General features: G+C 34.6%; 1 long non-coding RNA gene across 1 annotated transcript; it reads left to right on the top strand.

Moving 5' to 3' along the window:
* Positions 1–3,371: 3,371 nt before the first annotated feature.
* Positions 3,372–12,106, top strand: LOC107582059 (uncharacterized). The gene is made up of 3 exons (XR_001608897.1): positions 3,372–3,542; positions 10,897–11,128; positions 12,072–12,106. It is a non-coding gene; the product is annotated as an uncharacterized lncRNA (long non-coding RNA).
* Positions 12,107–12,366: the final 260 nt, after the last annotated feature.

Genomic DNA, 12,366 nt, shown 5'->3' on the forward strand with positions numbered 1-12,366 from the left:
TTCATTAGCTATCCGCGTCTTGACCTGGAGTATGTGAGATCACACACAATTTGGGTTTTGCTTTAGAAAAAACAATCACATTTCCCATAGCCTACAATTTATTTAAAGTATCTACTTTATAGTTATGAGTTTCATAAAATTTAAGGCATTGATGTTTGCCTACAAAACCACCATTGGCTCTGCACCACTTTACCTAAATTCATTACTTCAGAGTTATGTGCCCTCTAGAAGCTTGCGTTCTGCAAGTGAACGTCGCTTTATTGTGCCATCTCAAAGAGGCACAAAATCACTTTTACGGACTTTTACATTAAATGTTCCCTCCTGGTGGAATGATCTGCCCAACTCAATCCGAGCAGCTGAGTCCTTAACCATCTTCAAGAATCGGTGAAAAACACATCTGTTCCACCTTTATTTGACCCTCTAACTCTAGCACTCTCTATTCTAATTCTATTCTTTAAAAAAATCCCTTTTAGACTTGCACTCTATTAATTCGCTGCTTGTTTTCTTAAAAAAAAACCTAACACTAGCTTCTCTAATCTTTTTGTATTCTATCTGTTTTCTTTTCATTTATTATACAATTAACAAAAGCAAAAAAGACCTCTAACACTAGCTTGCTCTACTCTTTTTCTATTCTATCTGTTATAGAATAGCAGATAGCAAAAATTATATTATTTATAATAAATAAATATTTTTTAAATTAATTAATTATATAAATTATTTAAAAAAATCTTGCTATGTGTAGGCTACTGCGTTAAGCTAACTGAGACTTGTTATAGCACTTGTATATCATTGCTCTTTTGTTGATTTTGATTGCTTCCATTGTCCTCATTTGTAAGTCGCTTTGGATAAAAGCATCTGCTAGTGCTAAATGACTAAATGTAAATGTACGAGGTTAACTATCCTAGTAGAACTTCACATAGCACCAATAAAATCTGCAGACTCGTTATTAAATTTCGGCAGAAGAAAATGAAATACTTTGAACTGATGCAGCTTCTCCTGCTGCTCGGGGCTCAAGTTTTTCCAGTGTTTCTTCTTTTTTCGTTTTTTTTTTTTGCGTCTATGCGCTACTGCCCCTAAGCACCTCTGTTGACGTGAGATAAATAAATATTTATGTTTATTATGTCTAATTCTCAAATTTTTAGCTTTCTATTGTTGTATTTTTCCTATTATTAGAATTTGTGCTAACTTGTTTGATGTTGATACTTGATTATGCTACTTTGTTTTAATTGGCTACAGTAGTTTTTATGCAAATAAGTAAATAATTAATAAACAAACAGTTCATCACAAAATAAGCCAACAACAATAAAGAGGTGACTTGGTAAATTCACTGAATTATTATGTCATTCGCTCTAGCAGTCTACAAACCGAGACAGATGGCATGTAAGGCTGTTGCCCACAGGTAAGTGAGATTTTATTTGTTTACAACGCGATATTTCTTAGCTAGTTTCTAGTAACCACTTCTAAATCTTTCTCCAGTTCACGTAGACAAGGTCGCTTGCTTATAGCTAACCGTACAATCAACCAAACGGCGAAATTCAACATGTAAAATAAATAAATACAATTTTGCGCTTGCCGAGTCGCGTTATCGTCTATTCCAAGAAAAGTCTGAAAGCACTTCTTGTTCAAACACGTTCACAAATCCAAGTGTAGGCATTAGTTTGAATCGCTTGTGACTCGACAGATTCAAAGACTTGAGTAAAAGGCATAGGTTAAATGGCAGTTTCATAATAAAAATATATAAAAAAGATTAAAAAAGAGCTACAAAGATGGAAAATTGCTATAAAAATGCCCAGAACTACGAGCAAACACGATTTACAGGACTGAGCAAAGATGAACACAATGATTAAAACTTTGTAGAGTGACCTCTTGTGGTAATATTCCACTTTGTGTAAAAACACAATGTGTAACAACAGAAGAGACAGGGATCTATTGTAAATTCTGGGAGGAAATACAGTTATAACCTTTATATTAGACTTCATATATAATATAATATAATATAATACAGGTACAACAGTGATCATATTTAGTAAAACTCTGATATTTTACTGTTTGTGCCACTTTTAGTGTGTCTGTGTTTTCTCTCACTCTAAGAGTGGTGTTTCTCGAACCAGTGAGAAATAGGAAATGTGTAGTGGAAGTGTAGCAACATGATTACAGAACTTATTGAACAAAGAGATGAAGTTGATGTTGTTCCACATCCACATACTCTGTTGTGTGTTCTGTGGCAACACCAAAAATGTGATATTGCTATATTGATGGGTATGGTTTTATACAATATTGATTAACTTGAGTAAAATTAAGTAACTTGAGTAAATTAATGAATGATTCAGTAACTCATTTATACAAAAGACATTCAATACAAAACCCTCACTTGTCATCACCTATTAGAGTGACCAAGTTAGTTGCAGAAGGAATCAATGAAAAAAGGTTCAAAATGGATCTTGCAAACACAGACAAGCGGAGTGATACAAACAGTGAAAAATCCCAGTTTTGGACTCTATATAATATAATATAATATAATATAATATGTGTTACATTATAGGATAATGTGTTATGACTCCACGCCATGTGTTCTTGTTTCTAGGGCAATTACAGTTGCCTCCTCAGGCTCATTCTACTGAACCAGGCTGGTTTTGGTCCTCAGGAGCATATTTTGCTGTGCTAGAAAATAGAAAATAGTGTTTTAGTTTTTGTACATATGGCATTAATATGCCAATAGGCAATATGTATTAAATAACATAAATATGTTGAAATACCGTGCAGAGAGGAAAGCCAAAATGACAAGGGTTATGACAAAAGTGGCAGCAACAGCAATGGAACCATCTGTAGAGAAGAACATTTCACCAAAATATCAATACAACAACAAAAAAATCACTGGTGTCATGACACTTGCTTTAAGATTATGCTTTATGAAAAATGCATACACGATATAAAGGTAAAAGTTCTAATGTTCACATGCCAAAATAATAGTACTAATACTTATATTCTGATAATAATAGATTATATAGATGATATTAAAGATAATTATACTAATAATACTAATGATCTGTCATTTGCTGCCTGTCCATCTGGTTATGTGTTCTCTTTTACAAATTTTACATGGTTTCACTTCACTAACTCCCTGTTACAACACCACTTGCAGTAATGTTTTTCCATCCCCTATCTCCAGAACTTTAGTATTGCTTCCTCAATCAGGAATCTATTTCCTGTTTAAAAGGTTACTAAGAGAATTCAGTTTAGTGCAGTTGTTTTTGGTTGTGCATCTTGTTGTTTAGATCGGTTTGCTCTTTGAGATTACTCAACTGAGTTATGACACTAAACGTTGAATTTGTTTTTTAGGAGTGGCTTGCAAAACAGGAATTTCAGGGAGGTGATTTCTACAAGGTTCAGCAAAACTAGAGAGATAGAGCTTGCATTATTTTTGCAGTCTGCGGTTCCATAACCTCGACCAATAACGAAATGAGGATAATTATTACTACTGTTATTCTTCTGTTTTGTGTGGAATTTCTGAACTGCAACCATAACAAAGACAGCGAAGTCTGGTAAGAAACAGTGTGCATGTGATTTGCAATAAGCTTGTTATGCAGGTATATTTTGATGGTAACATGATCATACTGATTGGCAATGTCTATAAAAGTGTATCCCAACATTTTACAGACTATACTTACAGTGTTGTCTCACTGATGAATTAGTTTTGATGGCAGAGGAGGATAAATCTGGAAATGCAGTTATATTAAAAAACGTCAGTACATGCATTTGCAAAATCTCCCTCTAATACCACATACTATATACCATTTCCCGAAGGCATATTTGCTGTACACTCTAAAGAAATCTAGGTTATGTGTTCTAATCTAACACCGGACTAAAGGTTTTAGGTTATTTTATTCCAGTGTTGCAAAAGCAACAGGATTTAACATGATTCAAATTTAAAATTTAATGATATTGCCAATAATGTTTAATACCTCCAGATGGCAGAGTTGTACTAAACACTGGATAGATGTTGGTGGAATTGGTGCCTGATATGAAAACAATTGAATGCCATTGTTATTTATTTTATTATTTTTTATTTTGTTGTTGTATAGCTTCCGTTATGTGGAGAACAAAAAGCAAAGCGATACAAAGTGAAATACTACTCACAAGAACATGTGAAGTCATTGGTGTAATTCTACAAGAGAATCAAAAAGCATTACATTTGTACAGTACACACAATCCTTAAAATAAAGAGCAGCAAAACTATTCTGAGAAGATGAATAATTGTTACTGAACTCACAGGACAAGAGGCATGGTATCTGACTGAAAATGGACAGTAAGACACACTGATTCCATTACGGGTTACTTTCTTGAAGGGATGAGAAAAGTGTGCTAAATTTCCATCCAGGATAGCTGTGAATTGCTAGAGGAGAATTGTGAGACATACAGTAAACATGGTGAGACTTTCACAAATTGAACATTTTGCATCTTTTCACTAATGCCTCTAGAAAAAGACAAGGCAAAACTATTTTTTTAACAATCAGTGACAAATAGTATCAGAAAAACCACAGAAAAGTAGAGCATATTAAACCCACTAGGGGTGTTACAGTGATATAACTAGATGGCAATTATATTAAGGCACTTTTGGATGTTCCATATAACATGAAACCTTATGCCAGTAGTGTTTTAGTGGCCAATTTTGACCACAGTGAGTCTTTTCATGGACTTTTACCATTATCATAGGGATTTTACCCCAAATACTATCAATTCTTATATTAAAAACAAACAAACAGGAATTTAGAAAATGAGTTTTGGTTAGCGTTTTGGGAGAAAATAAAATTTAAAAAAGTGCCTTTCCATGGTACCCTAAGTGGTGACATTTAATTACTCTATTAATTATTAATTAGATTTAGGATTAAAATCAAATAAAATGCAGAATGGCCTGATAGATGGGAACTGGTTTCGATATTTACATCAATGGTCCACTCTGCATCACAGTTGCGGTCTTGCACGTTCACGGCCACAGCGTCGGGGAGGACAAAGTCATAGGATGAATCTTCTCTCCGAATTCCAACACACGTTTTACCTGCCCCGCGAATTTAATCAAATTAATGAAATCTGTCGTAATCCCAGCATTAAAACAGGTTTTGGAGTTTAGCGTCAACTAAAAATAAATCGCAACTACTCGGATTGAGCTAACCTCATACGTCTCATATATCTGACAAAATGCAAGTAGACTGTTTATTGGAATGAGCTCCTTTTAGCATAAGTCAATTTTATAAGGCACGTCATATATGAGAACTTCAATAACTCACCTTAACTTACCTTCGAATGACTTTCCCTCGATAAGAGAAAAGAACGAGAACAACGCAAGAAACAATAGAGCGGTCTGCATAATGATAATGTATATGAGAGGCTGCGGTTGAATGAGCGAAACGTGTCTATGGTGTAAACCTGTGTCACGCTCTCTTGGAAGAAACGACCACTGCGTGTCGTGAAGCCAGTGAATGAAGCATATTGGGACTGACTGCCTTATGAAAATTAGGAGGCCCCTTTCAAACAAACAGAACTTGGAACTATTTATTAAATACATTCTATCTTGCATTTGAGCTTTAGCATACTAATGATGGTTCTTTATCTTTTTATCGTCACTCTAAGCCTCTGGCAAATAGCCTACTTTTGAAAGAGTAATGACCAGGCCTGAGAGCAAAGTAGCCTAATAAACGAGAGGAAGACAGGGTAAGAAGGAATTTAACAGGAATTAGTAGCCTAATATAATATGTTGCTTTGATGAAATATTCAAGAAAAGACAACACTGAATTTGATTCTAAATTGTGTCACCTATATTAACTTTTTGTTTGAACTGTTATCAATCAATATCACATTTGCAGTCAGGATAATCAGGGAAAAAACATCCCCCTTGCTTGTTCCATATCATATGTTTTATATATGCCTATATATATATATATATATATATATATATATATATATACTGTATATATAACAGGAACTCAGGGATGTTTTTACAGGGACATATGGGGGCCCCTTTTGTTGTGAGGCCCGTTTCCAGTGAAATGGACCAAAATGGTTCAAAGACCAGTAGTACTAGACAGTGTCAAATAATGTTTATTTTTTTATTTTTATTGAGGATTCAAATCATTTTTGTCACTAGACTACCTAACTTGTAAGTAAAAAGATACCCTTGTGTGACAAACTGTCAACATCTTTTCATCCTGTTTACAAAAAGGGTTTGTTCTCCACTGAGCTGGTTTTTCATTAAAAATAAGTTACTTTAAAAAAAGCATTCTGCTGTGTTGCTTCTTATGCTCTATATACAAGTAAGAAAGCGCGCTCTGTGTGAACAACCCCTTAGAACAGTGTATATGACACACCTTTCTCAGCTCAGCAGAGCATTCATGACCTGATCTATGTCGAATGATGGAAACTCTCGAAAGGTGCAGTGCAGGGGTGCTGTAGTTTTCCAGTATCCAAAAACTTACATGAGATACATACTACAGAATGACACACGTGCTATATTCACAAACTACTAAATTAGATTTTAAGACAGAAACAGAGATCTCTCAGTCACAAAAATATATTTTGTTGTTCTCTTTGATGCTGAAGAGACTTTTCTATTATCAAATAAATAAATAAATATACTACAAGAACTAGGGATGCACGATATATCGGCCACCATATCGGTATCGGCCCATATCGGCTCATTTTTTCTGTTATCGGTATCGGCCTGATAAGAAAATTTGGCTGATATCTTAAAGCCGATAAATAATGCATTATTTCCTTCAGAGACACTTCAGATGCGCGCTGTTCGTTTGCAGCCTTTTGTGCAATTGTACGTTGTAATATTGTGTTTATTTGATGTATATCTGATTTATCTCATATAGAATGCGTTTGGTTAAGTTAAAAGAGCGCTTCAGTTTACCGGTGATCATCTTTAGCTCAGCGCACGCAGCTCAAACAGCAGTGCACAACATTAATAACTATGATTGGGAATGTCGTCTATATAAAATTCTAATGAGAACATTATTATAATAAAACGTTGTGAATTCTTTGGGTTTAGTTGCCGTGTTTCAGCGCGTTGTTATGGGAAGAGCGCATCCACAACAGGATCACACATTCTGACTATAGCATGCAATAACTGCGTCATTTTGTACATATATAAGTTGTAATATTATGTTTATGTTGTATTAATATTAATCTCAGGATGCATTTCCTTGAGTTAAATAAGCTGCCAGCAAAACGCTTCAGTTTACCGTGTTCATTCAGCTCTTCAGCTTCAGCACGTGCAGCTCAACGGCTGCTATTTAAAACAGTGGTATTAATTTGTTACTTTTTCAAAATCATTGATATATTATTAATAACAACAACCACTTGTATTTTTCTCTTATTATTTTCATCAACAATATGGTTTAGTAATTAAAATCATTTAATTATTGTCCGTGCAGAGGCTATTCCGTTTTATTGATCTATGGCGCATTCATTTTGATTCTTTACACGTGTAATGATGTCCAGTGACTTGTTTGCATTATTTATGCATAATTTTATTTATTTGTAAGACTTTTTTATGACTAAATTTGGTAATGGGAGAGTAAACATATTTTTAAAACGTACACCGTTCAAACTAGGCTGCTTATGTTGAAGTGTTTGGGATGTGGCTTTTAATGATGAGACCTTTTTTGTAATCAGGCTCTCAAAAAGTATATAACAATTTGGATATAGATTTATCGGCCAACATATCGGTTATCGGCTTTCAAAAATAAAGAATAATCGGTTATCGGTATCGGCCAAAATTTTCATATCGGTGCATCCCTAACAAGAACCATGGGCCAAGATATTTCTTTTACTAATATATTATTTTCTATTGAGGAGTCAATAGCAATAGAAGTTGCCAATGACAAGCATTTTTCATATTATTTACAAACATTTTGAAATCCAGTATTTAGTTGCTGCAACTAAGCAACTAAAAGACAATCTTGGCTGACCCATTGCTAACCTATGCAAGAATTCCCAAGAACTGATCTCAATTTATTAGTTACATGTCCTCTCACACAATGGAATATCAGGCACCTCACTAAAAAGGGAATATCTGCAGCATATGTGGGTAAATATAAAAGTACAGAAGCTGACATCGCAGTCAGCCGATTTAATATTGTATCGTATTGCTTGTAAGCACTGAAAAATGGAGAGACATGCTCTGACCAAACAGATCCGGTGTGAATGGCTGGTGACAAAGTGCACAACACTGAGATAACTGTTCTTGGTCACTTTACATGGCAGTCAGAGGACTTGCTGCATAAGGTTAATTTATGATTGTTTATTCAGCTCTTTTATCAGACATGGGATTGCCTTAGATAAGAACACCTGATCAAAACCTTAAATATCTGTTTTAATGAGTCACAGTTGTTCTTATCATTGGTTGTGAAATCTATAAGTCAGATACAGCACTGCTAGGTTAAAGTAAATATTTAGTTAATTTATATAAATGATTTTTAGTTATTTATAAAGTTTTTAATTTTATTTGACGGCAAGTTCATTAAAACATAAAACATTAGGAAGTGACAGGAGCAATATAATCAGACTCAGTGTGCTTGGCATGGGAAGAAGAAAAATTATCAGTACACTATAAACTCTATTTCAGTTCAAAAGATGACAGTTTTTACATTTGCAAAGTGATGTTAAAGAAAAACAGCTTGTCTCCTCTGTCGGACATTAGTTTCACCTTCCAAACACGTGGTACAACCATCACTCCCATTATGATTGGAGCGGTTCACACTGCAAGTACTGTTGCAGCTGATTTGTGAGGAGGTGCATCATTTCTACTGTCAGTGAAATATAAGCCTGCGGTGGGTTACATAAATCTACAGTGAAGTGTTAGCCTTGTGGTAGAAATTAAATATTGTGATTTGTTCTGTCACTATGGGCCAACACATTAATCCTCAAATTGGTCTGGAGGGAACTGTAATTTGATATAATGTAACTACTTTGGATTTACACAACTCTAATAAACTACAAAAGCAGATCATAAGAAAGGGAAATATAAACATCAATAGAGGACAGATGTATAAACACCCATCTCTAAAATAACCTGCTGTTTAGTGAATGCAAAAATCCTTTGTCATGTTTTTTGTGTGCATCTTTAAAGGCTGCTGGAAAGTAACTTCCTCTGGCAGGGGGATGGTAACAAAACAGAGAAGGTTTAGCAAGTTTTGGCACGTTTGGTTCACAGAAAATCCTGAAAGTGTGTGGGTGTTCTGTATACGACTACATTCTGCTGCTGTGTGGACTTAAAAGTCACCACAGACAAATCTAAATCAAAAACAGATTTAAAGGGATAGTTGAAAGAGAGATTAATTGTACAGTGTAGGGAGCTACATGGATTATAAATTTATAAGATTATAAGATTATGAGTTTGTGAGATCACGATGAACTAAGATAAGTGACATAATTTTAATTGAATAAACTTCTGCCAACCAGCTGATTTTTCTTGGTGTTTTAAATCCAGATAATCACGCAATTATTTGCTTTAAATTGCATGCTGGTCTGTTATTGTTGTGACATTTACCCACCCCTAAACATGATGTTGAACAAAGCAAACAATTCTTGGTCACTTTACATGTCAGTCAGAAAGCTTCTTGCTGCCAGATTAGTTAGTCTTTGGGCAGCTGAAGTGGCTATAGAGCCCAGACATGGCATTGCTGCTTTAGACAAGAACACCTTATTAAAACCTTAAATATCCATTTAATGAGTCACAGTTATTCTCATTATTGGGTTGTGAAGGTCTGTGAAGCAATTACGGCACTGAGAAAACAAAACAAAAGAAAAAAAAAACAAAGACTGCCTGCGTTTATACAGATTGTATGTTAATTCAGATGGTGTCAGGTTGTGGCATGCTGGGCTACAAAATATGCCTCCAGATCTTATAAAGAATCATTTTAATTTGATATCATAGCCATATGTATTATAAAACTATATGCAAACAAAATATACAAACAAAGTGCTGCAGAGTTAGGCGATTATGTAAAAGTAAGTGGGTGAACTCCCTTTTGTAGAAAGAAGTGTTGGGTCGTTACTCATTTTGCTTCATGTGACTCGTTAACACTGACACTCACAAAAGGTAGAGGTTGACTTGGGCCATGTTAGAGGTGAGTGTATTCTTAAAAAGAATTAGTCATGTAGATTAAGCACAATATGTTTAATGCTTGCAACTGAACACTGCATCAAGTAATCCAAATGGCTTTATTATTTATATTCATTCAAATTATATGACATATTTATTATAGAAGAGTTATACATTATTTATAAGCTTTTATATTAAGTATTTGCAAGTTTTTTCCCCAGTGAAATGTATGACTAACACTTCCTTCTTGTAACATCTACGATCAAAATTAGGTCAGTCTCAGAAAAGCATACTCACTGGCATTGAAAAAATGACTTGTGTGTTGTTAAAAAGTAAACTACACTCTTAAAAATAAAGGTGCTTCACGATGCCATAGAAGAACCTTTTTGTCTAAATGGTTGCATAAAGAACCTTTAACATCTGAAGAACCTTTCCGTTTCACAAAAGGTTCTTTGTAGCGAAAGAAGGTTGTTCAGATTACAAAAAGGTAATGAAGAGATGGTTCTTTAAAAAACCTTTGACTGAATGGTTCTTTGTGGAACCAAAAATGGTTCTTCTATGGCATCGATTGAAGAACCCTTTGAAGCACCTTTATTTTTAAGAGTGTATTATCAGTGAATATGAGGCTATAGCAATTCTGAATGAACCAACAAATACATGTGTGGATGGTGAATTGCTACAGATTTTTATGATCTTATCTAGGCTATATTCATAGTTGAATTAAAACACTGTAAACATTCACTTCTCCCTTTACCGTAGGCTAATGATATTTATTGATGTTTTATTTCCAGGAACAACTTTCACTGGAGAGTTGGACTTTGAACCCTGACAGCAGCTGACTTCACCTTAGTAAGGCTATGCAACTCTGTTGTGTAACACAGAACTGCAAATCTGTACTCACTCACACACACACACAAAAAGAATAAAACTTCTATCTATTTTTTTTCTGACCTGTGGATTACTATGCTGTTTGGAAGAAGAAAATGTGTGGACTGTACTTGCCTAAAAATGGACACCAGATTGGTAAGTGCATTTTATTGAACATTTGACCTGTAGAACATTAGTGTATTATGTGTTGATAGAGGATGACCTCAAAGACCACTTAAGTGTAAGAAAGCCAGCAGGGGGTGTGTTTGCACTTTTAGTGTTTTCAAGGTGTCAAAAGCTTTATGGTGCTTCAAGAAAGAAGCACCATAATGTATATGCATATAAATCAATGCAATAAATCAATAAATCCAAGTGGGTTTCATCATTGACTATTTTTCATTATTATATTAATTCAAATTATATGACATACTTGCAATAGATGCATTATACGTTTTTCATTTTTAAGCTTTTATATTTAGTATTGGCAAGTGGAAAGTACTCATGTGAACATATATGGAGTATTTTTTTACCAGCCGAATGTCACAGTATGACTAACACTTTGTTTTGTAACATTTGTATCCTTGGACGAAACTAGAGTAACATACTTGGCCGACTGGCTGTGAAGTCCTCACAAATTGTTAGATAAAACATGTCTTATAATCAAGACAATGGAAACAGATAACGTCTTGGCAGAAAATCCTTTTTTCTATGGATTTTTTTTTCTCACAGTGCATGGGTTGCTAAAGAGTCATGATTTTTAATAGTATTTTCCTTGTTCATCAAGTCATCTTACAATGTTGACGTGTTTTCTTGCTTTTCTATGATATGCAGAGTTTATTAATGTTATGTGCACGGTGAGACATTCTCACTTCTGTAAAGATGGTATAGGCTTACCATCTATACTCCACTCTTAAGAAAAATTGTTCTAGACAGTACCAGAAAAAGGTTATTCATCTTGTAACAATAGCAGAACCCTTTTTAGTGCTAAATAGAACTTTTTTTATAGGGTTCCATATAGAACCATGCTTTGAAAATGCTGTATAGGACCTTAATGGTGTTATAAATAACCTTTTTAATGATAGTTTTTCATTAATATTAGTATGTTAAAGGGGTCATCGGATGCAAAATTGGACTGGACTGGTGTCTTACCTTTGACCCACCCTGAGTGAGCTGTCATCAGTCCGCCATTGTGTTGACTCTGGTGCAGGAGAAGACAAGATGTCTCCGATTAAGCGATTGAGAATTGTGAATGCGCCACTCCCGATCAGCCTAAATGCATCTATGTTTGCTGGAATCATTCGTGATCCAGCCTCATCTACAGAAGAAGTGAGTATAAGGGTTTTTTATGAATCTTTGCAAATCACCTTTCCTAATAATGTGCTAATTAGCAAGTT

This window comes from Sinocyclocheilus grahami, unplaced genomic scaffold (genome assembly GCF_001515645.1).
Source record: "Sinocyclocheilus grahami isolate Dianchi unplaced genomic scaffold, SAMN03320097.WGS_v1.1 scaffold40.1, whole genome shotgun sequence".
Taxonomy (NCBI): domain Eukaryota; kingdom Metazoa; phylum Chordata; class Actinopteri; order Cypriniformes; family Cyprinidae; genus Sinocyclocheilus; species Sinocyclocheilus grahami.